General features: G+C 36.2%; 1 protein-coding gene and 1 pseudogene across 8 annotated transcripts in view; both read right to left on the bottom strand.

Moving 5' to 3' along the window:
* Positions 1-24,017, bottom strand: part of RALGAPA1 (Ral GTPase activating protein catalytic subunit alpha 1) — a 250,249-nt gene that overhangs the window by 225,533 nt on the left and 699 nt on the right. The gene's annotated exons all lie outside the window — the stretch shown is intronic.
* On the bottom strand, positions 2,132-23,839 carry LOC123840386 (small ubiquitin-related modifier 2-like; annotated as a pseudogene).

Here is a 24,017-nt window from a genome sequence, read left to right on the forward strand (position 1 = left end):
AGCTGAAGTAGGGCTAGGAGGAAAATTTACAGCTTTAAATGCCTAAATGAAAGTAAAGATCTCAAAATCAATAATCTAATGTTCTACCTTAAGAAACTAGAAAACAAAGCATACTAACTCTAAAGCATGCAGAAAAAAAAGAAACAATAAAGAGTGAGGATATTTGAAATAGAGAAGAAAAAAAACAACACAAAAACATCAATGAAAACACAATTGCGAAACCTTTAGTCATACTGTCCAAGATAAGAAGAGATAAGATTAAAATTACTAATCTGGACTGGAAAAAAGGACATTACTACCAACCTTACAGAAATAAAAAAAAATATATCATAAGGGAATACTATGAACAACCGCATGCTAGCAAATTACATAGCCTATATAAAATGGACAAATTCCTAGAAAGACATAAAATACCAAAACTGACTCAAAAAGAGAAAATATCAGTATATCTATAAGAAGTAAAAAGACTGATTTGATAATAAGGAAAACTGATCTGAAAGAAAAGCCCAGGACCAAATGGCTTCATAGGTGAATCCTATCAACACTTCCAAAAGAGAGAGAATACTTTACAATGCATTCTATGAGGCCAATATCACCCTCATTCTGAAATCAAAGACATTACAAGAAAACTACAGACAAATATCCCTTACTGATACAGACACAGGAATCCTCAACAAAATACTATAAAACTGAATATGGCAATATATAAAAAGTACTATACACCATGACCAAGTGGAATTTATCCCATAATGCAAGATCAGTTCAACATAGAAAAATCAATCATTGCAATACACCATATTAATATACAGGTCAAAACCCACATCATTGTCTCAATAGACACAGAAAAAGTACTTAACAAAATACAACATCTTTTCATGATAAAAACACTCAAAAAGTTAGGAATCGAAAGTAATTTCCTCAATCTGATAAAGGGCATCTATGAAAAAATCCAAAGCTAACTTCATACTGACTGGTAAAAGACTGAAAGCTTTACCTCTAAAAACATAAACAAAACAAGGATGTCCCTTTTTGCTACCATTACTCAACACTGTACTGGAAGGGGTAGCTAAAGAAATTAGGTATAAAAAATAAATAAAAGTCATACAAATTGTAAAAAAGAAGCATTACATCTCTCTTCACAAATGACATGATTTTATATATAAAAAATCCTAAGGAATCCACACAAAAATCTGTAAGAGCCAAAAAAAACAAGTTCATCTAGGTTTCAGAATACAAAATCAACTGTATCTCTATCCTCTAGCAATGAATAATCCACAAGTGAAAATAAGAAAACAATTCCATCTACAACAGCATGAAAAGAATAAGATATTTGGGAATGAAAGAAATGAAAATTTGTATACTAAAAACTATGAAATATCGCTAAGAGAGACTAAAGACTTAAACTGAAAGATACTCCTTGTCATAGACAAGAAGTAGTAATATTAATGTAAAAATACTATCTCAAATATATCTAACTTTTCCCCTAAGGTGACTTGCCTACTTTGTGAGATGCCTGGGAGTTGCCATCTGCCTGTCACCCTTTAAAACTGAAAGAGCAGATTAGTATGAAGGTAGTGAGACTTAAGAAACACTTGTTTCCCATAAATAGTAAACTGGATTAGCCCCCAAGGGAAAAACAAACACAAAGAAACCACAATCAGATACCATTTCTCATCCACTAGAATAACTATACTCAGAAAGATGGATAATAACAAGCATGACAAGCATGTGGGGAAATTTCATTCTATTTTACATTGGTGGTGGAATATAAATGATGCAGCTGCTTTGGAAATGGTTTGGCAGTTTCTCAAAAAGTTAAATATAGAATTACTGTATGACCTGGCAGCTCAACTCCTGGAACAGTATATACCCAAAAATTGAAAACACAACCACACAAATGTTTGTACATCATTATTCCTAATAATCAAAAAGTGGAAACAACCCAATGTCCCCAACTGATGAATGGAAAAACAAAATGTGGTATATCCATACAACTGAATATTATTCAGCCATAAAAAGGAATGAAGTACTATTAAATGCTAAAACCTTGAAAACATTATGTTAAGTAAAAAAAAAAACAAACACAAAAGACCACATATTTTATGATTCCATTTATATGAAACATCTAGAATAGTCAAATTCATAGAGATGGAAAGTGGATTAATGGTTGCCAGGGGCAGAGAGTAAGGGGAAATGGGGAGAGAATGCTAAAGGATGAATATTTCTGTTTATTTTGCCAATCTATTCCTTTTAGATAGCCTAATATTCAACCCCCTGACATCCAATTTGTGAGATCTGCCTAACCTTAACTGGCTAACTGAATCTGAGAGCTAGAACTTCTAGGCTAGTCTGGGAAAGAATTAACCTGAAAAAGAGAAATCAGACTGGGGAAAAAACTTTTTTTCTAAGTCTAGAAACTACAAACTATTGTATCACCAACTACTGATGTTTACTGTGAACGAATGCATTACTTTCACTTTAACAGGGTCAAACGCCAGCTATTAGTATACCACTATTATTATAAAATAATGTCCTTTTCTTGAGTGGTCAGACGATAGAAGAATCAAAATACATTGCTACTGCTATTCTGGATCCAGTTCTACACCTCTAAAATAGAAAATAATTTCTCAATTCATCCCCCTACACTCAAAGGCATTCTTCTGGATGCTGAAAATAAACATATGCACATTTGGAAAATGTATTACAATGAATAAAGAAAAGTAAATACTATTAAAATTCCTACAATCTTTCTCTTTTATACTATTTCATATTTAACATTTTACTGTGCCATCAACTCCTTTACTCCTTTGTAGTTGCCTAAAATCTAGCAAAGCACTATATATTTATTCAAATGATTGCTCAGACCCAACATTTTCAAGAGTTTTAAAGAAATAAAGTCATCAAACAGATGCGTATTTTCCTTAAAGACATTTTACAATAAATGGCATGTTTATAAGCAGCAGTTTATTGTAACAACCAACTTGCCTCTAGAAGGCTCTAAAGACAACTGATAGAAAAAGAAAGGTGATTGGGAATCTTGAACCTACTGATTTAAAAGGATTCATACAATGATGACAAATTTTTGGTAACACAAATGTACCTTTTACTAGCTATTTTACTTCAGTTTTGGGTGGGAAGGGAAAGAGTAATTTTGCTAGGTGACACAATTTAAGGATTTCCTTGTGTTTATTTGACATAAAATACCAACAATGAATTTTATTTCCTTTCATTCAATTCTTGTTTTCCCAAAATGTAACTTTTAAATAATCTTCTAATTTATCCCTTTTTAGTAGGTTAGAGACTGAGAATAAAGTACAGAATCTATGGGCGCCTGGGTGGCTCAGTCGTTAAGCTTCTGCCTTTGGCTCAGGTCATGATCCCAGGGTCCTGAGATCAAGTCCCGCATTGGGCTCCTTGCTCAGCTGGGAGCCTGCTTCTCCCTCTGCCTGCCCTCCCGCTGCTTATGCACGAGCTCTCTCTCTCTGGCCAATAAATAAATAAAATCTTTTTAAACAACAAGATGCTTGACTTGAAAAGAAAACTATCTAGGATTAATTTCTTTTAGAGTAATTTATCCCTACTTAAAGACAGATTGCCCTACATATAACAGCTTCATACAAAAAAGTTATAAAATTCTCCTTGATATGATAAATGATAAATAAAAAACATTAAAATTCTCCAATTGAACAAGGTATGCAAGGATTTTTATGTTGTTCTTTTTTTTGTTAAATGCTGAGAACAAAATAACTTACTGGAATATAAAGAGCTGAATGAGCATGCCACTAATAGAGAAAGGAGGTATTTTCACAGAACCAGTCTATTTCCCCATTCCATCTCCATTTGATGTCAATCAAAACATACCATCGGCCATTTAGCTAAATAAATAAATAAATAAATAAATAAATAATACAGGGGCGCCTGGGTGGCTCAGTTGGTTAAGCGACTGCCTTCGGCTCAGGTCATGATCCTGGAGTCCCAGGATCGAGTCCTGCATCGGGCTCCCTGCTCGGCAGGGAGTCTGCTTTTCCCTCTCACCCTTCCTCCCTCTCATGCTCTCTATCATTCTCTCTCTCTAATAAATAAATAAAAATCTTAAAAAAAAATACAGTATGCTTGTGCACATACACAGTTATTTTATATACAATTAAGTAATGGGGAAGGGGAAAATGAAAGAATCGAGAAAACAGTACTGTAGTAGTAAAGATGTGGTGGAATCAAATTGCAGTTTTCTCATTGAGACTGTCTTGGTCTGGAGGAAGAGAGTTCTAGAGTAGAGTAGCAAGTCCTCTTTTTAGTAGACTCCTCCTGTCTGCTGCTGGAACACATCAACTGTATCTTCATCCTCCATTTCCAACTGTGCAGATGTGTCTGTTTCATTGATTGGCTGCCCATCAAATCAGAATCTGATCTGCCTCACTGACAAACCCTGCCTTTTACAACAGGCTTTCCATTAGTTTACTAAGTGGTGTATACCTCTTCATCTTAAACTGTACCACAGAACTATCCTGCCCCGTCACCTTAAAATTAATAATGACCATTATTCTCAGCCTTGTCTCCTTCCTGGGGCTTTTCATCAGCAATGGAGAGCAATGGAGTCTCCTCAGCTGCCACTTCACAAAGGAGGTATCAGGTCCTCACTGAACGAGCACACAAGCAGCACCAGGAGCAGCAGCAGAAGGAGGCCATAGCAGTGGAGGAGGGAGAGGGCAGACCGAGAGGTCACTTTTAATATGTCTTGACAACATATGTCACAATCTTTTCCAAGTTTCATTTTTTTTATTCTTATGTTAATCCCCATACATTACATCATTAGTTTTAGATGAAGTGTTCCATGATTCATTGTTTGTGCACAACACCCAGTGCTCCATGCAGAACGTGCCCTCCTCAATACCCACCACCAGGCTAACCCATCCTCCCACCCCCCTCCCCTCTAGAACCCTGTTTGTTTTTCAGAGTCCATCGTCTCTCATAGTTCGTCTCCCCCTCCGATTTCCCCCGCTTCATTCTTCCCTTCCCGCTACCTTCTTCTTCTTCTTCTTCTTTTTTTTCTTAACATATATCGCATTATTTGTTTCAGAGGTACAGATCTGAGATTCAACAGTCTTGCACAATTCACAGCGCTTACCAGAGCACATACCCTCCCTAGTGTCTATCAAAGTTTCATATTTAATAGCCCATAAGTTAGGGAATCAATTCTCTTAAACTTGTTGCATATGTTTCATAGTTTGGTGTTTTTTAACTCTGCTAATGATGGGTTTTACTATTATAGCTATAAAATGTTTCATATAAGCAAATTTATCAAGCATTTCTGTGATGATTTCTCACTCTGGTGTAAGTTTTGAGAATGGTCTTCCCTATCCCAATATATAAAATATATTTCCTTATTTCTTTCCCATTTTATCCTGAAGATTTAGAACTATTTTGAATTTACTTTGTTATAAAACATCCATATATCACTTTTTATGCAGATGAACATTCTTTCTCCTTCATCTTTATCTAAACCACCATTTAATGAAGTGGTCACATGAGCTCCTCCTGTAGCAAACAGAAGTCCTCCTTTTAAAAATTAACATCCTTTTTTAATGTTAACTGTCCTTGACTATAAAAAAGACATGCAAGTCCCTCTTAAATAAAAAGAGCCTAAATAAACAAATGGAGGCTCCTTGGAATAGGAAGAACAGATACCCTACCAATATCAACCTCCTCTAAATTAAACCTACAGATCCAAGTCCATCCAATAAAAGATCCTAACAAATATTATTTAGGGATTTAACAAGCTGATTCCCAAATTCATATGGAAGAGCAAAAGGCCAAGACACTAAGAAATCTGTATTAGTCTCCTGTGGCTGCTATGACAAATTAGGGCCACAAACTTGATGTTTTGTGCTATATTTACTCACCTTCTCTAGCTACAGATCAGTGTATTCTGTTAAATGGGGGTGGGGAAACACACCTTAAAGCTAACATATTGTTGGGCTATCAGCCATAAGTTTTCTAAAAATTAGATGTATATGAGTCATGAAGATTTCTCTCAATAATGAGGGGAGATTATCTGATAATTTCTCCATAATGCCATAAACCTTTTTCAGTTAATGTTCTGTTTTTTTGGTTTTTCTTTTTTACATAGTACAGACTTTAGGTTCTGAACCCATTTTTCTGCACAGGTACTAAAGACAACCCAAGGCCTCTTTCTGATCAGGACACTGACTTTAAATGTTTTTTTCTACCATGGTCAATTAAAAGGAAATTGCCACAAAAAAAGCAACTTTGTTCTCCTCATACCTAACATATTTTTTTTTTTTAGCTTAATCAGGTATTTTATTTTATTTTATTTTAAACATATTCATTCTTGAACTACATAATATTTACTGAGCACCTATTATATGCCAGGCACTATGCTGAGTCTAGGAACATGAAGAAGAAAAGACACACCTCTGCCCTCAGGAAGATAGTTATGATATAGTCATTCAAATAAATACATTGTAATAAAATAACCAAATTACTAAAAGTAAATAGCACAGTGTAGGAAAAGCTCCTATGCCCCTCTGATAGGGAAAGCTGCACCAAAGCTACATACAGATTTTGCCCTGAGCCTTGAAGGAAGAGCAGAAGCTTCGGGTCTAAGAGTGACATGAAGACAGCATGGTACAGTGAATACCATTAGCAAAGGTACAGGCATCACAGAAAGTGACTTCTGATTCAATATTGCTAAAATGTAAAGTACCAGAGAGGGATAACAAGAAGTTAAAGAAGACAATGTGGCAGACAAAGATACATTTATGTGGGATACCCTTATATCCATTTATCTTTGTCTACCACATTGTCAAAGATGAAAGTTTCATGTTTTAGTAACTTGAAGGATGATGATGCCATTGACAGAAATACAAAAAAAGAAAAAAAGGAAAAAATCATATAGATTGTATAGATATTTGAAATTAGAAACAGATTTAACAAACATACTTATCCCTATTTCCTATTTTCCTCAAGGTCTATTTCTATCACATGGATTCTTCTAGAAGAAAAGATGTTAGCTAATATATGAACACACACACACGTATACACATAAGCCATGATTGAATTTAGAAACAAGAAAAAAATGTTTTTTTAGAAAAAGTATGCTTCCTTTTTTTAAGACACTGAAAACTTAACCTAACATAGCTCTTTACACTTTAACTGTCAGGAAATCTAAGAACCAAATTCAATGCCTTAGAGCTTTAATCAGCTCATCCCTAGAACCTGATAACGTTTCCTTTCTTTAAGTATGGGTATTCAGTTGTCTGTTTTACCACTAATTGTTCTATTGCACATACTGCACATTTTATGCAGTCCTATAAGCATTATATAAAGTCATTTAGATGGAATAAAATCCTTAATAAAAATGAAATGTTAATGCAGAGGTGGCTTACAGTATTTGAAACAGCTTCTTTTAGTAATTATTTAATTAATCAGTAACAAGTAAATAATCTGTTCAGTGTATCACTTCTTCATAAATACACAAAGGTAAAGTATTTCAATTAGGTCAAATTAATTTTTCAAATCAGTAAGACTCAAAGAATATAAAAAAGGGGCGCCTGGGTGGCTCAGTTGGTTAAGCGACTGCCTTCGGCTCAGGTCATGATCCTGGAGTCCCGGGATCGAGTCCCACATCGGGCTCCCTGCTCGGCAGGGAGTCTGCTTCTCCCTCTGACCCTCTCCCCTCTCATGTGCTCTCTCTCTCAAATAAATAAATAAAATCTTTAAGAAAAAAAGAAAAATAAATAAAGAATATAAAAAAGCCTAATATCATGTATACAGAATTACTAATTTTGCATATCAAATCTTTAAAAATATATTCAAGGTATAAAATCAATTTATTTTTATAAGCAGTTTACAATTCACAATGACTCCTACACATTTTCAGATTTCCATTCATATCAGTCCAAACGTAATCTATACCATTTTTAAGTTTATTTAATGAAGATATAATATTTGTTTCTATCCTTATACATTACCATTTATACCTATTGAATATTCCTTATTTTTCTGACTTAGGATATTTTAATCTAATTTTCCTTGTGAAACATTAACACATTCAGATTAGAGAAAAACAATCACGTATTTTTTAGTGATCAAATGATAACCAATTTCTTCTCTAAATATAAAAAAGTAAAATATGGGGAGTAAGTTGCTTTGTATGAAGCCAATTTTCAGTCTCATTTGTTTCAGAGAACCTCCTACTATCAGTAGCTGGTGTACAATGTCTTGAAAACTTATGTTTTATGAACAGACATTTCTGCAAAGAAGACATCCAAATGGCCAAACACATGAAAAAGTACTCAACATCACACGGCCTCAGGGAAATACTAATCAAAACCACAATGAGATACCACCTCACACCAGTCAGAATGGCTAATATTAACAAGTCAGGAAATGACAGATGTTGGCAAGGATGCGGAGAAAGGGGAACCCTCTTACACTGTTGGTGGGAATGCAAGTTGGTGCAGCCACTCTGGAAAACAGTATGGAGATTCCTCAAAAAGTTGAAAATAGAGCTACCCTATGACCCAGCAATTGCACTCCTGGGTATTTACCCCAAAGATACAAATGTAGTGATCTGAAGGAGCATCTGCACCCCAATGCTTATAGCAGCCATGTCCACAATAGCCAAACTGTGGAAAGAGTCCAGATGTCCATCGAGAGATGAATGGATAAAGATGTGGTACACACACACACACACACACACACACAGGAATATTATGCAGCCATCAAAAAATGAAATCTTGCCATTTGCAATGACGTGGCTGGAACTAGAGGGTATTATGCTAAGCGAAATAAATCAATCAGGGAAAGACAATTATCATATGATCTCACTGATATGTGGAATTTGAGAAACAAGGCATCATAGAGGAAGAGAGGAAAAAATGAAACAAGACGAAACCAGAGAAGGAGACAAGCCATAAGAGACTCTTAATCTCAGGAAACAAACTGAGGGTTGCTGGAGCGGAGGGGGCTGGGAGGGATGGGGTGGAGGGGTGGCTGGGTGGTGGACACTGGGGAGGGTATATACTGTGGGGAGCGCTGTGTATTGTGTAAGACCGATGAATCACAGACCTGTACCCCCGAAACAAATAATACATTATATGTTAATAAAAAAAAGTTTATCGAAATTTTAAAAATGAGACAAAAAAAGAAAACTTATGTTTTAGGGTCTTTTGTGGGTTTTTTGTTTGTTTCAAGCAGGTATAGACATCAGGTAAGGAAAGTCATTCCTGACAGATGGCACACAAACAGGTGCTTTGGGACTGCTCCAGCTTACTGACTTAAGAGCCTTCAGGCCATGGTGAGAAGGGAATCAGACAGAGCCAGCAGAATCCATAAACTGAGAATATCAGCTAACAGTCCAAGGAAACCAGGATAATTAGAATTCACACGACAAAGCACCAAAGAAGAAAGAGATGCACACAGTGAGAACTCAGGATACTGAGGAAGATCCCCTTCCAGTATGATCATAACATACTTACAAAGAAACTTCCCAAGACAGGATAAAGAACTGTGTGAAAGAATTTGAGAGAACAGTTACTGATCACAGAAGACTGAGAATAGCACCTGTTTCCAAGAGCTGAACTACAGAAAAACTCATAATCTGCAGAGCATTCACCGGGTAGAATACTCAGGAAGATGTTGCCTCATAATAAGTAATAATTAGCCCCAGACAGATCCACTCAAGAAACCACAAAAGCGAGACCTGAAATGCTCAAACTGCTTTCAAGTAATTTAAACTTGAATAAATAAACTGCATCCCTGAATAAAGCTCAAGAATTTATAGGAATACAAAAATATCCAGAAGCTAAGATCAAATTCACAGTATCAGATATGCGAAGATTAGTTAGCATAGAAAGAAGCAAGAAAACAACTCAGGATAAAGAAAATAATCAATTGATTAAAACTGACCCAGAACTGACAAAGAAGTTAGAATAAGCACAGAAGTATATTAAGTTACTTTAACTGTATTCCAAGTGTTCAAGATGTTAAAAAGAGACAATATAATTTTACACCCAAAATGAACTAGATAAAAACTACATCTGAGATGAAAAATAAACTAGATAAAATCAATGCAGATTGCATGTAGCAGAATACTAGTGAACTTGAAGACAGCAACAGAAACTACCCAAGATAAAACAAAGAGAAAAAAGAATCCCCCCTAAACGGAAAAGAATGTCAGTTATTTTCAAGCTGAGACCTTCCAATATACTAATAATACTTTCCCAATATACCAATCTAATATGAATACTTACTCATATATTAATAAATGAAATTCCAAAAAAGGGGAGAAAGATGTGGGGAAAAAAAATGACCAAACTTAATGAAAATGTAAACCGAATCTAAGAAGCTCAATGAACCCCCAAAGCCAAAAAATACTAAGAAAACTATACCATGGCACAACTGCTCAAAACCAGTGATGAAAAGAAAATCTTAAAAGCTGCCAGAAAAATTTTTTTAAATGTTATGTACAGAGTAAAAATGATAGCAGATTTATCAAAATAATGCAAGCAAGGAGCACCTGGCTGGCTCAGTCAGTGGAGCATACAACTCTTGATCTCGGGGTTGTCGGTTTGAGACCCATATTGCATGTAGAGGTTACTTAAAAATAAAATCTTTTAAGAGAGAGAGAAAGGAAGGAAGGAAGGAAGGAAGGAAGGAAGGAAGGAAGGAAGGAAGGAAGGAAGGAAGGAAAGAAGACAGTGGAGTAAAATCTTTAAAGGACAAAAGAAAAGGCTATCAACTTAGAATTCTGAACAGAGTCAAATATTTTTCCAAAAAGAAGGCAAAATAAAAACTTTTCACACAAACAAAAGTGTAAGGAATTCGTCACCTGCAGACTATCATCACAAAGGAACATTAAAGGAGTCCTTCAGGCAGAACCAAAATAATACTGGATGGATAGAAATAACTATCTCTGCAAAGAAATGAGGAGCAGTGGGAAATGATACTACATGGGTAAATGCATGTTTTCTTATTATTATTTAAAAGTCCTTAAAAAAATAACTGCTTAAACAAAATAATATGGTATGGCGTTTACAACATGTATAAGTATGTATGACCAAAAAAGTATAAAGGCTGAGGGGACAAATGGAAGTACACTGTTATAAAGTTGTTATACAATATGAGAAGTGATACAGTGGTATATCACCTAATAGTAGACTCTGGTAAAGATATATATTATAAATCTTAGAGCAATCACTATAATAATAAAGAGATGCTAATAAACCAACAAAGGAGATTTCTAAAAGAATCATAAATTTATTCAATACAAGGAAAGCAAAAAAGAGAGAAGAGAGAAAAACAGGGCAAATAGAAAACAAATAGCAAGACAACAGGTTCAAACTTAACTAAATCAATAATGGCATTAAATGTACATTATCCACATATAAATGACTACTTATTGGTCTGAATCTGAACAGAACAATTACAAGTAAGGAGACTGAGTCAGTAATCAAAAGCCTCCCAAGGAGAAAAGTCCAGGACCAGATGGCTTCACTGGTGAATTCTACCAAACATTTAAAGAAAAACACGGTGCCTGGGTGGCTCAGTTGGTTAAGCAACTGCCTTCGGCTCAGGTCATGATCCTGGAGTCCTGGGATCGAGTCCCACATCAGGCTCCCAGCTCAGCGGGGAGCCTGCTTCTCCCTCTGACCCTCTCCCTTCTCATGCTGTTTGTCTCTCTCTCTCTCTCTCAAATAAATAAATAATCTTTAAAAAAAAAATAAAGAAAAATAATTACCAACTCTTCTCCAACTCTTCCATATGAGAGAAGAGGGAGTACTTCTGAACTCATAAGGCCAGCGTTACCCTGACAGTTAAAAAAAAAAAAAAAGAAAGAAAGGAGAAAAGAAGAAGGAGAAAGAAAAAGAGAGAAAGAAAGAGAGAGAGGTAGCGCCTGGGTGGCTCAGTCGTTAAGTGTCTGCCTTTGGCTCAGGTCATGATCCCACGGTCCTGGGATCGAGCCCCGCATCAGGCTCCCTGCTCCGCAGGATGCCTGCTTCTCCCTCTCCCATTCCCCCTGCTTGTGTTCCCGCTCCCGCTGTTTCTCTCTGTCAAATAAATAAACAAAATCTTTAAAAGAAAGAAAAAAAGAGAGAGAAAGAAAGAAAACTATAAAATAATATCCCTGAAGAACATAGATGCAAAAATCCTCAACAAAAGAGCAGCAAACCCAAACTCAACAATGAGTTAAAAGGATCATAGCCACGATTAAGTGGGATTTATTTCAAGCATGCAAAGATGGTTCAACATCCAAAATCAATGCGATTCACCACATTAACAAAATGAAGGATAAAAATCACATGATCATCTTAATAGATGTAGAAAAAGCATTTGACAAAATTCAACATCCACTCATAATAAAAACTCCCTACAAACTGGGTATATAGGACATGCACCTCCACATAATAAAGGCCATATATGACAAGCCCACAGCTGACACCATACTTAATGGTAAAAAGTTGAAATATTTTCCTCAAAGATCAGGAACAAGATGCCCACTCTTGCTACTTTTATTCAACATTGTATTAGAAGTCCTAGCCAGAGCAATTAGGCAAGAAGAAGTTAAAGGCATCCAAATTTGAAAGGAAGATGTAAAACTGTCTCTATTTGCAGATGACCTATTCTTATACATAGAAAACTCTAATGACTCCACCAAAAAACTGTTAAAACTAATAAATTCAGTAAAGTTGCAGGATACAAAATCAGTATACAAAATTCAGTTGCATTTCTATATACTAACAATGAGCCATGAGAATAACAATGAGCCATGAGAAAGAGAAAGTAAGAAAACAAACCTAGGGCCCCTGGCTAGCTCAATCAGTACAGCATGCAATTCTTGATCTGAGAGTTGTGAGTTCAAGCCCCATGTTGGGTGTACAGCTTACTTGAAAAAATATTTTTTTTTTACAATTCCATCAAAAGAAAAATACCGAGGAATAAATTTAAGTAAGGAGGTAAAAGATCCATACACTAAAAACTATAGGATACTGATGAAAGAAATTGAAGAAGACACAAATAAGTACATTCCATACTCACAGATTGGAAAACTTAAAAGTTAAAGTGTCCACACTACCCAAAGCAATCTAAAGATTCAATGCAATCCCTATTAAAATCCCAATGGCATTTTTCACAAGAATACAAAAAATAAACCTAAAATTTGTATGGAACCAAAAAGTACCTCAAGCAACCAAAGCAATCTGGAGAAAGAACAAAGCTGGAGGCATCACACTCCCTGATTTCAAGCTCTATTACAAAGCTAAAGTAATCAAAACAGTATGATATTTGCATAAAAACAGATACACAGATCAATGGAACAGAATTGAGGGAAATAAACCAATGCATAAATGGTCAATTAATTTACAACAAAGGAGCCAAGAATACACAACAGGAAAAAGATAATCAGTGTTGGGGAAACTGGACAGCCACATGCAAAAGAATGAAACTGGACCCCTATGTTACAACATATACAAAAATTAATTAAAAGTAAATTAAAGACTTACACTAAGACCTGAAACCACAAAACTCCTAGAAAAGCACATAACTGGTAAGCTCCTTGACACTGGTCCTGATGACTGTTTGGATTTCACAACAAAAAGGCAATAAAAGCAAAAATACACTTGATCTTAGCCAAAAGGCCAAGAAGCAATAATAAAAGCAAAAATAAACAACCAGGGTGCCTGGGTGGCTCAGTTGTATGATTCCAGGGTCCTGGGATCAAACCCTGCATCGGGCTCCCTGCTCTGCGGGAAAACTGCTTCTCCCTCTCCCACTCCCCCTGCTTGTGTTCCCTCTCTCGCTGTCTCTCTCTCTGTCAAATAAATAAAATCTTTTAAAAATAAAAAATAACCAAATTACATCAAACTAATAGGCTTCTGCACAGCAAAGCATCAACAAAATGAAAAGGCAACCCTCAGAATGGAAAAGATATCTGCAAATCATGTATCTGATAAGGGGTTAATATCCAAAATATATAAAGAACTCATTCAATTCAATAGCAAAATAACAAACAATCCAATTTAAAAATAGACAGAAGATCTGAATAGACATTTTTCCAAAGACATACAGATGGCCAACAGGTACATGAAAAGGTGCTCAACATCACTAATCATCAGGGAAATGCAAATCCAAAACACAGTGAGATATCATCTCACACCTGTTAGAATGTCTATTTTCAAAAAGAAGTTAAGTATTGGTAAGGATGTGGAGAAAAGGGAACCTGTGTACATTGTTCGTGGGAATGTAAATCAGTACAGCCACTGTGGAAAACAGTTGGGAGATTCTTCAAAAAATTCAAAACAGAACTACCATATGGTCTAGCAATTCCACTTCTGGGTATATATCTGAAGGAAATGAAATCACTACCTCAAAGAGATACTTGCATCCCCTCATTCACTACAGCATTATTTATAATAGCCAAGACATGGAAACAACTTCAGTTATTCCAATGGATGAATAAAGAAAATGTAATGTGTGTGTGCATGTATACATGCACACGCACATACATCCTACACTTATATATACAATGGAATATTAGTCAGCCACAAAAACAGAAAAAGAAAATCCTGCCATTTGCTACATTATATTAAGTGAAATGGCAGAGAAAGACAAATACTATATGATTTCCCTTATATGTGAAAATTAAAAAGAAAACTTCATAAAAACATAACAGATTGGGGGTTGACTGAGGCAAGAGGTGGGGGAAATGGGTGAAGGTGGTCAAAAGGTATAAACTTCCACTTAATAAGACAAATAAGTTCTGGGTATATAACGAAGAGCACAGTAACAAAAAAAAGAATGTACATCATCCAAACATTTTAATTAAAAGGCCAATTTCCAAAGCAAAGAATATTACTGGGGAGAAAGAGATCATTTCATAATGATGAAAGAATCAATTTAGGGGCACCTGGGTGGCTCAGTCCATTAAGCACCTGCCTTCGGTTCAGGTCATGATCTCCAGGTCCTGGGATTGAGCCGCACTTTGGGCTCCCTGCTCAGCGGGGAGTCTGCTTCTCCCTCCCCGTTTGTGCATGCATGCGCACATGCTCTCTCTCTCCCTCTCAAATAAAATCTTAAAAAAAAAAAAAAGAAAAAAGAATCAATTTATCAAGGGGAAAGAATAATCTTAAATGTTTTGGCACCTAATAAGAGAACTTTAAAATACATTCAGCAAAATCTGATAGAACTGCAAAAAGAAACAGACAAACCCACAATTTCAATCAGAAACTTCAGCACTCCCTCTCAATATTGATAAAACAAGTAGACAGCAATTCAGCAAGGATACAGGAGTCTTTAACAACGCTATCAAACAACTTGTCCTAATTGACATTTTTAGAGCATTCAACCCAAGAACAGCAGAATATGTATTGTTTTCAAGTGCAAATTGAACATGTATCAAGTTAGAACCTATGTGGGACTATCAAATCAATTTTAAAGAAATCAAGTCATGAAATATGTTGTCTGACTATAATGCAACTAAATTAGAAATCAGTAACAGGGGCGCCTGGGTGGCTCAGTCGTTAAGCGTCTGCCTTTGGCTCAGGTCATGATCCCAGGGTCCTGGGATCGAGCCCCGCATCAGGCTCCCTGCTCAGCGGGAAGCCTGCTTCTCCCTCTCCCACTCCCCCTGCTTGTGTTCCCTCTCTCGCTGGTCTCTCTCTGTCAAATAAATAAATAAAATCTTTAAAAAAAAAGAAAGAAATCAGTAACAATTATCTGAGTAATCCACAAATATTTGAAGCTAAAGAACACAATCATAAATAACCAATGGATCAAAGAAGAAACCAAAAAGGCAAGGTAGAATGTACTATGGATCTCACTGAAAATGTGAATACAAAATACCATAATTTGTGGGATACTACTTAGGAAAAATTTGTATCACCAAATGCCTACAGTGGGAAGAAAAAAGGTCTCAAATCAGTAATCTCAATTTACATTTTAAGAAACTAGAAAAAGAGCAAATTAAACCTAAGCCAAAAAAAAGAGAAATAATCAAGAGATCAAAGCAGAGATCAATGAAATAAAAATGGAAAAACAGAAAATCAGTAAAGCCACAAGCTGGTTCTTTTAGATTAATAAGAGTGATAAGCCTCCAGTCATTCCGATCAGGAAAAGACAAATTATCAATATCAAGTTTAAGAGAGGTGACATCACCACAGATTCTACAGACATCAAAAGGATAAGGGAGTATTATGAACCACTTTATGCCTATAAACTTGACAACTTATATGAAATAAAACTTCCTTGAAAAAAAAAAAAACTACCAATGCTCACTCAAGAAGAAATGGATAACGTGAACAGCCGTCTTCCTAATAAAATAGTTAAAAACATGGCTTCAAAGAAAACTGCAGATCCAGATGGCTTCACTGGTGAATTCCACCAAACATTTAAGTAAAAAATAATTCTACATGAATACTTCTCAATTAATACTATAAGGCTAGCATTACCTGATACCAAAACCAAAACCATTACAAGAAAAGAGAAGTGCAGGCCAATATCCCTCATGAACAAAAATATAAAAATTATAAACAAAATTTTAGCATATCAAACCCAACAATATATAAAAATGACAATACATTATGACCAAGTGAGGTTTAATCCCAGGACTGCAGAGCTGACTAACATTTGAAATCAATGACTATAATTCATCAGATTCATAAATGAAAGAAAGATCTGTTCATCTCAGTAGTACAAAAAGCATTTAACAAATCCAACATCCATTCCTGATCCAAACTCTCAGCAAAAAATGAAACTTTCTTAACATGATAAAAGGCATCATGTTGTATGATAAAAAAAACTGATTGTTTTACTCTTAAGATCAGGAACAATACAAGGATGCCCACTCTCAGCACTTCTATTCTACACTGTGCTAAGCGTTCTAGTGAGTTCAATAAGCCAAGAAAAAAATAAACAAAAGCATCCACGTTGGAAAGGAAGAAATAAAATGGTTTTTATTCAGACGACACTGTCTATGTAAAAAACCCAATGGAATCTACAAAAAATTAATATGAACATGTGAGTTTAGCAATACTAAGTGAGTCAGCAAGATTTCAGGATATACAAGCTCAATACACAAAAATCAGGGGCACCCAGCTAACTCAGTAGGAAGAACATGTGATTACTGATTTGGGGGTCATGAGTTCAAGCCCTACAAGGGGTGTAGAGATTACTAAAAAAAGAAAAGAAAAAAAGCAACACTTTAAAAAAATTGTATTTCCATACACTAGCAAGGAAATGGATCTAAAAATACCATTTACAACAGCATCAAAAGTAGAAAATATTTAGGGATAAGTGACAGAAAATGTGTAAGACCTGTACATTAAGAACTACTAAACACTGCCAAGAGAAATTTAAAAAGCCCTATGTAAATGGAGAAACATATCTTGTTCATGAGTTAGAGAACTCAATATTGTTGTCTATTCCCCGCCCCCCCCCCCAATTGACCAAGAGAGCCACCATAATCCCAATCAATATCCCTGGAGGAATTTTTTTTTTTTTTAAGAAACTGACAATCTAATCTTAAAACTCATATGGAAATGCAAAGGACCTGATACAACCCCCACCACCCCCACCTCCAAAAAAACCTTTGAAAAGGAAGAACAAAGTTGTAGGAAGGAACAACACTACCTGATTTCAAGATTTATTGTTACAGTAAAAAAAACCAACAAAAACTGTGTGTGTGCGTGTGTGTGTGTGTGAACACATACAGAGAAAGAGGGAGAGAGAGAGGAGAAAGTGAATAAGAGAAAAGAGGGAAAGGGAGGGGTCTTGGCTCTAACACAAACGAACAGATCACTGGAACAAAATAGAAATTCCAGAAATAGGCCCTCACATATATAGACAAATGAGTTTTGTAAAAAGTGCAAAGGCAATTCAGTGGAGAAAGGGCTGTCTTTTTCAACAAATGGTGCTGGAGCAATTGAATATCCATTGCACACACACACACAAAAAAAGTCAATCCATACCTTAAACCATATTTACAAAGTTAACTCAATAGATCCTAAAATTACAAAATTTCTTGAAGAAAGGATAGCAGAAGCTCTTTGTGACTTCAGCTTAGGCCAAGATTTAGATCTAACATGAAAAGAATAAACCATAAGAGACAAAATTGATATATGGACTTAATCAAAATTAAGAATTCCTACTCCTTCAAAGAAAATATTAAGAAATTTAAAAGACAATCCAAAGACTGGGAAAAAAGATCTCTGCAAATCATGTTTTTTTTTTTTTTAAAGATTTTATTTTATTTATTCATGAGAGACAGAGAGAGAGAGAGGCAGAGGGAGAAGTAGGCTCCCAAGGAGCAGTGAGCCCGATGCGGGACTCGATCCCAGGACTCTGGGATCATGACCTGAGCCGAAGGGAGACGCCTAACCATCTGAGCCACCCAGGCGCCCCTGCAAATCATGTATCTAATAAAGTACGTGTATTCAAAGAATATAAAGAATTTTCAAAACTGAATGAAAAAATTTGAATAGACACTCAAAGAAGTTATACAATGGAAAAATAAGCACATGAAAAGAAGCTCAACCTTATTAGATATCAGAGAAACAATTACAACTACTACATATTTATTAGAGTGGTTGAAATTAAAAAGACCAGCCATACCAAGTGGTGTTGGTACTTTTGTGGAGGAAATGGAACTCTCATACCCTGCTGGTAAGAATGTAAAATTATAAAAAACAGTATGGCAGGGGCGCCTGGGTGGCTCAGTTGGTTAAGCAACTGCCTTCGGCTCAGGTCATGATCCTGGAGTCCCAGGATCGAGTCCCACATCGGGCTCCCTGCTCAGCAGGGAGTCTGCTTCTCCCTCTGACCCTCCTCCCTCTCATGCTCTCTGTCTCTCATTGTCTCTCTCGCAAATAAATAAAATCTTAAAAAAAAAAAAAAACCAGTATGGCAGTTTCTTATAAATTTAAACACACAACTATGTGATCCAGCCATTCCACTCCTAGGTATTTATCCAAGAGAGAAAAAAGCATGTGTCTATAAACAAGTACACCTCACAGCAGCTTTATGTGTAATAGCCCAAAACTGCAAATGCATATGTCCATCAACAGGTAGATTATCAAATTGTGGCATATCCAAACAATGGGATACTACTCAGCAACAAAGCAATATACTCCCAACACACCATAGATGAATTTCAAATAGGCTGAATAAAAGAAACCAAACAAAAAAGAGTAAATACTGTGTAATTCCATATGTACGTACACACACACACATAACTGTGTAATTCCATACACACACACACACACACAAAGTTTTGCCCAAGGGAAGGTGGGGGGGGATGGGGTGCATGCAGGGGTGGGAGAAAGGGATTACCAAGGAGCAAAAGGAAACTTTGGGAGGCTATAGATAAAATTGCTACCTGGAATGTCTGGCTATGTCCCTAATCTTAATTGCCATGATGGCTTCACAAGGTATGTATGTATGTCAAAATTATTCAATTGCATGCTTTAAATATGTGCAATTTATTGTATACCAATTCTATATCGATAAAGCTGTTAGAAAGAATGATCCAGGGGCACCTGGGTGGCTCAGTCGTTAAGCGTCTGCCTTCGGCTCAGGTCATGATCCCAGAGTCCTGGGATCGAGTCCCACATCGGGCTCCCTGCTCAGCGGGAAGCCTGCTTCTCCCTCTCCCACTCCCCCTGCTTGTGTTCCTGCTCTCGCTGTCTCTGTCAAATAAATAAATAAAATCTTAAAAAAAAAAAAAAAAGAAAGAATGATCCAACAAAAATCAGTGTATTTATTAACTGAATAAGAACTCATCTTCTTATTTTTAAGTCATCACGACTGAACTTACCTAGCCACAGAAGAAAATTAACATTTAGTCAATATCCACTATATGCAGGCATTGTTAGCTACCTTACATGTGCTAACTTAGTGTATTATCTCAAGGCTTGTAATTGAAAAAAAGGGGACGGGAAGAGAAGAGAGGATAACACAAAACTTTTGAAACTAGACAAGGCTTTATTTCTGTTTTTTAAAAACTCTAACTCCCAGTTTCTACAAATAAAATATATAGCAATATCAATAAACACAGCAGACTTAAATCTAAGTCCTTCAGAGTCAAGTTGTAAAATTCAGCTGGAATGTCTCATGTGTCCCTTAGGAACACATGGCAGGAAAAAGGTTTAGACTGGATGTTTAAATTATGTTCTCATATATTTGGATGCACTGAATTCTCCCTAAATACCCTGAATGAATGGCAATTCATTTTAAGGGTTAAAAATATAGTTCAGATGGAACCAATCAAAAATAAAAATCCTGTGTAACTGGCAATGCCCACTTTGCAAACTAGTTTCCTCACAATGTTTTTAGGTAAAACTCGCACCTACTTCCAGAAAAGATTTGAAATGGGGATGCCAAGCATCTGCCTTCGGCTCAGGTCAGGATCCCAAGGTCCTGGGATCGAGCCCGGCATCGGGCTCCCTACTTGGCGGGAAGCCTGCTTCTCCCTCTCCCACTCCCCCTGCTTGTGTTCCCTCTCTCGCTGTGTGTGTCTCTCTCTCTGTCAAATAAATAAATAAATAAAACATTTAAAAAAAATAAATACAGGATTTGAAATGGCTCTTCCATCTGCAAAATAAGGTACCTGATTGGTGGACCTTATAGTTTTTGTCACTCTACTTTTTCACAGTCATTTTCTTAGGAATTACATTAACCATATTTCAAACAAAATAACTGTAATCATTTAAAGATACAGAATATTTTATTCAATTAATTAATATAGTAGAACCAATGTACATTTGTTTTTGTTTTGTTGTTTTTGTTTCAAGTTTTTATTTAAATTCTAGTTAGTTAACATGTACTCTAACTGTAGTTTCAGGAGAATTTAGTGATTCATCACTTACATACAATACCCAGTGCTCATCACAACACATGCCCTCCTTAATACCCATCACCCGTTTAGCCCATCCCCCCAGCCACCACCCCTCCAGCCACCCTCAGTTTGTTCTCCATTGTTAAGAGTCTCTCTTATGGTTTGCCTCCCTCTTTTTTTTTTCTTTCCCCTACGTTCATCTGTTTTGTTTCTTAAATTCCACACAAGAGTGAAATCATATGGTATTTGTCTTTCTCTGACTTAATTTGCTTAGCATAATATACTTTAGCTCCATCCACATTGTTGCAAGTGGCAAGATTTCATTCTTTTTTATGGCTGAGTAATATTCCACTTTATCCATTTATCAGTCAATGGACATTTAGGTTCTTTCCATAACAAGTACAACATCTGGAGATCCATCTTTTACTCCATTATTTTGACAAGGTTTCTAAATCTCAGCACTACATTTAGAGCCAGAATATTGTTGTGATGTGTTATCCTGAGCAATGTAAGATATTTAGCAGCATATCTGCAACCCACTAGATGCCAGTAGCCTCTCCCCCATTTGTGACAACCAAAAGTATCTCCAGACATTGCCAATATTGCCAGAGGGACAACGAACTGTCCCTGGTTGAGAACTACTGGTCTAAAACTACTGAGGTGTAAAAAGAGACAAACCAAAAAAAAAAAAAAAAAAAAAAAAAAAAATATATATATATATATATATATATATATATATATATGAACTGGAACGCACTCGTGAACTGGAAGGGAGGGGCAGAAGGACAATCTCAAGAAGGCTCCAAGCTCAGTGGAGCCTGATGTGGGGCTCAATCCCACAACCCTGAGATCATGACCTGAGCTGAAATCAAGATTCAGATGCCAACTGACTGAGCCACCCAGGCGCCCCCACCCCAAAAAAACAGACTCTTAACTATAGAGAACAAACATGTTTACTGGGGAGGTGGGTGGGGGAGATGGACGAAATAGGTGAAGATTAGGAGTACACTTACCTTGATGAGAACTGAGTAATATATGGAATTGGTGAATCACTATATTATACACCTGAAACTAGTATAACACTGTATGTTAACTACACTGGAACTAAAATAAAACATAATATTAAAAATAAATAAATAAAAATAAGAGTACTAAAGTGCTGTAATCTCTGTATGGACCTCATCCACTGACAGGGCAGGGAGTCTGAAAGCACAGTATTCTCTATTTGAAGGTTCTTAAGGATATTTTAAGTGTTTATATATAGTATATGCTCCATTTTCTAAAAGCCCATAAATTAATAAAAAACAAAGAGGTTTTTTATTATTGTTTTGTTTTCAAACCAAGGAAGCTAGACCCTACAAAATATCTAACACGTCTAGCCTCTTAATTTAGACCATGTCACACAGATGGAAAAAACTTTTATACCCAAGAAGTATGTATGAACCATTCCCTAACCACTCTGTAACTAAAGAATACAGCAGTTAATTTAGGAAATGTCAATACTCTATTGGAACTCAACTTTATAGCTCTGACTTTACTCAACCTACAGTTTGTCCCAAGTAGGTGTCAAATTCCATTAAGTCTCCAATTTTAAACGACCATCATCTGTGAACATCTACATTCACACACTTTCTCTGTTGCACTCTCTCAGCCAAACCTTTTCTTCAATGACTTAACTCTCAAGTAGAATGAAAATAAAAAGATCACAGTCTCAACTATATTTAGAAGATTTATATTTTTTTGAAAACTGGATCTCTTTTTATATCGCTAAACTGGATTTAATTGTTTTCTTACTCCACAGAAAGAAATACAACTTACTTGTGATAAAGATTTGCTGTCATAAATGTAGGAAGAGTAAAAAAACAAACTGGAGATATGAAATCTGGGCTCCAGTTCTGGCCTCCTAGAAGCTGGATGACTACTTAACATTCCCAAACCTCAGCTTTGTCATTTGTAAAATATGGAGTATAATAATATCTACCTCTATAGTTACTGTGAGGATTAATTATAATTTATGTGAAATCATTTTGTAAACCATACAAATGGTGGTGGTAGTATCCTGATGGTATGAATAAACAACAGAGAAACACACAGCTCAAATACAGGACTTACTTACATCACTAATTAAACGTCACTTTTCAGAAAAACACTCATTAAAAGGAGAGCTTAGGATAATAAACTCTGAACTAGGATTTAGGCATCTGGGTTCTAAAGTTAGTCCTGCCAATAACTCTCTGTACCAACACAAGCAAAGTAACCTTCCTTTTCACCTCAAATTCCATCTAAAAAGATCAAAGTCCTGAACCGGGTGTTCCATAAATATCCTTACAGCCCTTATCAGCCTATATGAAATGAGCAAGTATTCAAAAGATTCGTTTAACCCTATTGCCACAACTCGGAGCACTATTTGGTCTGCTAGCCAAAGAGATGTAGAGGGCAACAGAGGGTAAGAAAATTTTAACTAAATAAAACCAGAATTGTATGCAATTTTCGAGAAGCAAAGGAAGTTATAAACTACTTTGTTTTCTGTAATTAATAATAATCTTCCCTCTAAGTGACAGTAATGATGAACAAGGTACTTTAACAGAAGGGCGGGGCTCTTGCCCTAAGATTTTTGGAAACCAGCCACTTCCCAGAGGTGTAACTGCTTCCTCGCCCTCAGGAGCCAAGAAACTTGAAAGATTAAGGTTTATACTGTTGAGTTTAGTGTTGTGTTTTTTTTTTTTAAGATTTTATTTATTTATTTGAGAGAGAGAGAGAATGAGAGAGAGAGCACATGAGAAGAGGAAGGGTCAGAGGGAGAAGCAGACTCCCCGCCGAGCAGGGAGCCCGACGCGGGACTCGATCCAGGGACTCCAGGATCATGACCTGAGCCGAAGGCAGCCGCTCAACCAACTGAGCCACCCAGGCGCCCTAGGGGTTTTTTTTTTCCCCCCCCACTCGGATGGGGACGGCGGTAGTTACCTGACATACATATTCTATAAACACCATTATCGACAACACCAAGCCTCCGGAAAGTCTAAAAAAGATCTAAGTTTTTAGAGTAATGCTCGTTTGTAAAAATGAGCTCGGACTATTAACTCAAGATTAGGTAACCCTGTGTCGGTGGTGATTAGTATCTGTCAACTGCCAAGTTTTCCCTTCCCCAAATTACCCGCCCTCCCGGGTC

Source organism: Mirounga angustirostris, unplaced genomic scaffold, assembly GCF_029215605.1.
Source record: "Mirounga angustirostris isolate CCGP_5_RB_7025 unplaced genomic scaffold, mMirAng1.0.hap1 SCAF_9, whole genome shotgun sequence".
NCBI classification, from domain to species: Eukaryota; Metazoa; Chordata; class Mammalia; order Carnivora; family Phocidae; genus Mirounga; species Mirounga angustirostris.